At 34.9% G+C, this 5,440-nt stretch overlaps 1 non-coding gene across 1 annotated transcript; it reads left to right on the top strand.

Moving 5' to 3' along the window:
* Positions 1–271: 271 nt before the first annotated feature.
* LOC112780346 (small nucleolar RNA R71) lies at positions 272–379 on the top strand. The gene has a single exon (XR_003191189.1). It is a non-coding gene; the product is annotated as a small nucleolar RNA R71 (small nucleolar RNA).
* Positions 380–5,440: the final 5,061 nt, after the last annotated feature.

The following is a 5,440-nucleotide window of genomic DNA, read 5'->3' as shown; positions in this document are numbered from 1 at the left end:
TATTGACTTGCTGAGTCAATATTTTGTTCTGAGCCAATATGGCATTCAATTTATCAATTTCAAGAACTCCCTTCTTCTGAGGCGTCCCATTACTCACATGATTCCTCTCAGAAGTGTACATGAACTGGTTATTAGCAACCATGTCAATGAGTTCTTGAGCTTCTACAGGCATTTTCTTTAGGTGAATGGATCCACCTGCAGAAGTATCCAATGACATTTTAGCTAATTCAGACAGACCATCATAGAATATATCCAGGATGGTCCATTCTGAAAGCATGTCAGAAGGACACTTTTTGGTCAGTTCCTTGTATCTCTCCTAAGCTTCATAGAGGGATTCACCTTCTTTTTGTCTGAAGGTTTGAACATCCACTCTAAGCTTACTCAGCTTTTGAGGAGGAAAGAACTTGGCTAAGAAAGCCTTGACCAGCTTATCCCAAGAGTTCAGGCTATCTTTAGGTTGAGAATTCAACCATATTCTAGCTTTGTCTCTCACAGCAAAAGGGAAAAGCATGAGCCTGTAGACTTCAGGATCTACTCCATTAGTCTTAACAGTATCACAGATATGCAAAAATTCAGTTAAGAACTGAAAAGGATCTTCAGATGGAAGTCCATGGAACTTGCAGTTTTGTTGCATCAGAGAAACTAATTGAGGTTTAAGCTCAAAATTGTTTGCTCCAATGGTAGGAATTGAGATGCTTCTTCCATGTAAATTGGAATTAGGTGCAGTAAAGTCACCAAGCATCCTCTTTGCATTATTATTATTTTCGGCTGCCATCTCCTCTTCCTGTTCAAAAATTCATGTAAGGTTGTCTCTGGATTGTTGTATTTTAACTTCTCTTAGTTTCCTTTTCAGAGTCCTTTCAGGTTCAGGATCTGCTTCAACAAGAATGTTCTTGTCCTTGCTCCTGCTCATATGACAAAGAAGGGAATAACAAAGAAAATATGGAATCCTCTATGTCACAGTATAGAGATTCCTTTGTGTGAGTAGAAGAAGAAAAGAATGTAATGTAAAGAAAGAGAAGGGAGGAGAACACGAGGGTGAGGAGAGCAGAGATATGAGATGAAGAGAAGTGTTAGTAGGTAATTAAATAAATAGAAGAAGATGAGGGAGAGGGAATTTCGAAAATTAATTTTGAAAAAGAGTTAATGATTTTCGAAAATTAAGATAAAATTAAAATTAAAATTAAAAATTAAAACAATTAATTAATTAAAAAGAATTTTTGAAAAAGAGGGAGGTATTTTCGAAAATTAGAGAGGGATAGTTAGTTAGGTAGTTTTGAAAAAGATAAGAAACAAACAAAAAGTCAATTAGTTAGTTGAAAAAGATTTGAAATTCAATTTTGAAAAGATAAGAAGATAAGAAGTTAGAAAAGATATTTGAAAAAGATAGGATAAAAAGATATTTTTGAAAAGATATGATTGAAATTAGTTTTGAAAAAGATTTGATTTTAAAAATCAAAATTAATGACTTGACTCACAAGTAATCACAAGATATGATTCTAGAACTTAAAGTTTGAATCTTTCTTAACAAGCAAGTAACAAACTTGAAATTTTTGAATCAAAACATTAATTTTTGATGATATTTTCAAAAATTATGAAATAAAATTAAGAAAAAGATTTTTGAAAAATATTTTTAAAATTTTCGAAAATAAATAAGAAAAATGAAAAAGATTTTGAAAAAGATAAGATTTTTAAATTGAAAATTTGATTTGACTCATAAGAAACAACTAAATTTTAAAAAGTTTTGAAAAAGTCAACTCAAATTTTCAAAAATTTATGAGTGAAAAAGAGAAAGATATTTTTTTATTTTTGAATTTTTAATGAAGAAAGAGAAAAACATGAAAAAGACTCATAACATAAAAATTATGAATCAAAACACACAATGCATGCAAGAACACTATGAATGTCAAGATGAACACCAAGAACACTTTGAATGTCAAGATGAAAATCAAGAACTTATTTTTGAAAAATTTTCAAGAAAAGAAAACATGCAAGACACCAAACTTAGAAATTTTTCATGTATAGACACTATGAATGCAAGAACGCATATGAAAAATAAGAAAAGACACAAAACAAGAAAATATGAAGATCAAACAAGAAGACTGGCCAAGAACAACTTGAAGATCATGAAGAACACTATGAATGCATGAATTTTCAAAAAATGCATAAAAAATTTTCAGAAAAAATACAATTGACACCAAATTTAAGAATTGACTCAAGACTCGAACAAGAAACACAAAATATTTTTAATTTTTATGATTTTATAAAAAATTTTTGTATTTTTCAAAAATTATTTGAAAAAGAAAAATAAGGATTTCAAAATTTTTAATATGAATTCCAGGAATCTTGCACTCTTCGTCTAAAGCTTCAGTCCAGGAATTAGACATGGCTCACTAGCCAGCCAAGCTTTTAGTGAAAGCTCCGGTCTAAAACGCTAGACATGGCCAATGGCCAACTAAGCTTCAAAATACAAATCAATCATCCAACAACAAATTTTATTAGCAACAACTAGCTTGCTCTTGTGATGATGGTTTGGAAGCCTTAGTCCAAATGAATTTAGAATGGCTTTACAGCCAGCTAGGCTTCAACATGCTTCATGAAACACTAGAATTCATTCTTAAAAATTCTGAAGAAAAATATATGTTATTTTATTATTTTTTTTTCGAATATTAATTGGAAAAAACGAAAAAGAAGAAAATATTTTTGAAAACTTTTTGAAAATAAAATAAGAAGAAAATTACCCAATCTGAGCAACACGATGAACCGTCAGTTGTTAAAACTCGAACAATCCCCGGCAACGGCGCCAAAAACTTGGTGCACGAAATTGTGATCCCTGGTAATGGCTCCAAAAACTTGGTGCTCTAATCTTAATTCAAAATTTGTCACAACTTCGATACAAGTAACCAGCAAGTGCACCGGATCGTCCAAGTAATAAAACTTTACATGAGTAAGGGTCAATCCCACAGAGATTGTTGGTATGAAGCAAGCTATGGTCATCTTGTAAATCTCAGTCAGGCAGATATCAAATGGTTATGGAGTTTTCGAATAATAATAATAAATAAACAGAAAATAAAGATAGAAATACTTATGTAATTCATTGGTGAGAATTTCAGATAAGCGTATAGAGATGCTTTCATTCCTCTAAACCTCTGCTTTCCTGCTGTCTTCATCCAATCATTCCTACTCCTTTCCATGGCAAGCTTTATATAGGGCATCACCGTTGTCAATGGCTACATCCCATCCTCTCTGTGAAAAAGGTCCAAATGCTCTGTCACGGTACGGCTAATCATCTGGAGGTTCTCGATCATACTGGAATAGGATTCACCCTCCTTTTGTGTCTGTCACTACGCCCAGCACTCGCGAGTTTGAAGTTCGTCACAGCCATCCCTTCCCAGATCCTACTCGGAATACCACAGACAAGGTTTAGACTTTCCGGATCTCAAGAATGGCCATCCACGGGTTCTAACTTATACCACGAAGACACTAATAACTCGGACTCGGTCCCCTGTATTAGATATCCAAGAGATATTCATTCTAGCTTGTTTGCATGTAGAACGGAAGTGTTTGTCAGGCACGCGTTCATAAGTGAGAATGATGATGAGCGTCACATAATCATCACATTCATCATGTTCTTGGGTGCGAATGGATATCTTAGAAGCGGAATAAGTTGAATTGAATAGAAAAACAGTAGTACTTTACATTAAATCATGAGGAACAGCAGAGCTCCACACCTTAATCTATGGAGTGCAGAAACTCTACCGTTGAAAAATACATAAGTGAAAGGTTCAGGCATGGCCGAATGGGCAACCCCCATGATCTAAGAACTAGACGTCCCAAGATGTAAAAGATGTAAATAAAAAGTCCTATTTATACTAAACTAGCTACTAAGGTTTACAGAAGTAAGTAATTGATGCATAAATCCACTTCCGGGGCCCACTTGGTGTGTGCTTGTGCTGAGCTTGAAGTTTACACGTGCAGAGGCTTCTTCTAGAGTTGAACGCCAAGTTGTAACGTATTTTTGGCGTTCAACTCTGGTTCGTGACATGTTTCTGGCGTTTAACTCCAGACTGCAGCGTAGAATTGGAGTTCAACGCCCTTTTGCGTCGTCTAAACTCGGGCAAAATATGGAATATTATATATTTTTGGAAAGCCTTGGATGTCTACTTTCCAACGCAATTGGAATCGCGCCATTTGGAGTTCTGTAGCTCTAGAAAATCCACTTTGAGTGCAGGGAGGTCAGAATCCAACAGCATCAGCAGTCCTTCATCAACCTCTGAATCTGATTTTTGCTCAGGTCCCTCAATTTCAGCCAGAAAATACCTGAAATCACAGAAAAACACACAAACTCATAGTAAAGTCCAGAAATGTGAATTTAACATAAAAACTAATAAAAGCATCCCTAAAAGTAACTAGATCCTATTAAAAATATACTAAAAATAATGCCAAAAAGCGTATAAATTATCCGCTCATCAGCATGCTAGAGTATCATTTCATAGTTCTGGACCTCATAGGAGGTCACATATTCTAGATATAGTTCACACTAATGTTTGCACTATGGATGCTAAACACTAGGTAGTGCATCATATTTTGTTATTTTTATTGATGATTATTCTTAAAAAGTATGGGATTTTATTTTGAAATCTAAAGATCAGGTGTTCGGTATCTTCAAACACTTTCATGCAAGTGTTAAAAGAGAAACATAAAGAAAATTAAAATGTGTTTGAGCAGATAATGGTGGTGAATACAGGGGTCCATTTGAAGAGTATTGTAAAGGACATGGGATCAAGCTTAAGAAGATGGTTCCTAAGACTCCTCAACATAACAGAGTTGCAGAGAGAATGAATCGCACTATCAATGATAGAGTCAGGTGTATACTCTCTCATGCAAAGTTGCCTAAATCCTTTTAGAGTGAAGCGATGAGGACTGCAGTAGATCTGATCAACCATTCTCCTTCAGTTCCACTAAATGGTGATGTTCCAAAGAAAGTTTGGAGAGGAAAAGATGTCTCCTATAGTCACTTGTGAGTGTTTGGCTGTAGGACTTTTGTTCACATTACAAGAGATGAAAGGTCTAAACTTGATAGAAAGTCAAAGCAGTGTATCTTCATGGGTTATGGTCACGAAGACTTTGGTTACAGACTATGGGATCCGGTGAGCAAGAAGATAATTAGAACTCGAGATGTAATTTTTCTTGAAGACCAAACTATTGAAGATCTTAAGAAGACAGATAAGCCAACAATAACTGTTAGACGTTCTGTTGATGATGAACCTGGTCCTTCCACTAGACCTCCTGTTGATGGGGGAGATTTACAAGTTGATAATGATAGTGATGATTTACACGATGAACCTACACCTCAACCTGAGGTGCCAGACGTTAAAGTTCCACCTGAACTACCAGTTGAGCCTGAATTGAGAAGATCTACTAGAGAGCGTCATCCTTC

Source organism: Arachis hypogaea, chromosome 19 (genome assembly GCF_003086295.3).
Source record: "Arachis hypogaea cultivar Tifrunner chromosome 19, arahy.Tifrunner.gnm2.J5K5, whole genome shotgun sequence".
NCBI lineage: Eukaryota > Viridiplantae > Streptophyta > Magnoliopsida > Fabales > Fabaceae > Arachis > Arachis hypogaea.
This window is presented reverse-complemented; position numbering and strand designations above follow the sequence as displayed.